Below are 481 nucleotides of genomic sequence, written 5' to 3'. Positions count from 1 at the left end.
TGTCTCTGGTATTCATGGTTGCTTTCTATGCCTTTCCCCCCATTTTATTTATTCACTAAAGAACTTAATTAATCTAAATATTTCCAATAGCAAGTGCAGCTAATACATACATATCCATGAACACAACTCTGAGCCTAGGCATAAACCTCAGTGAGTAGAATGAACATACAACAAAGTAGCACCCAGCTGGGACTATATAGCTTACTGCAGTCCTCAAATATGCATTTTTTTAATTTCATGAAAAATAGTTTTCATGATTTTTTTTCTCCTGAAAATTTTTTTAATTAATTAATTTACATTCATCCCCAATCATCATCACAGCATGCAAAAAATGTTTATTCACCCAGAATATACAGCATAGTGGCTTAATCATGCATGTTATCAATAATTTTCCATTTCTAGTTTTATATAATATATAATTTACATGCATGAAAATATATACTATATAAAATATATAATATATAAAATATATATAATATAT

The sequence above is a fragment of the Tupaia chinensis genome, unplaced genomic scaffold, assembly GCF_000334495.1.
Source record: "Tupaia chinensis unplaced genomic scaffold, TupChi_1.0 Scaffold000392_1, whole genome shotgun sequence".
Lineage (NCBI taxonomy): Eukaryota > Metazoa > Chordata > Mammalia > Scandentia > Tupaiidae > Tupaia > Tupaia belangeri.
The sequence above is the reverse complement of the archived record's forward strand: the minus strand, read 5'-3'. Positions refer to the sequence as shown.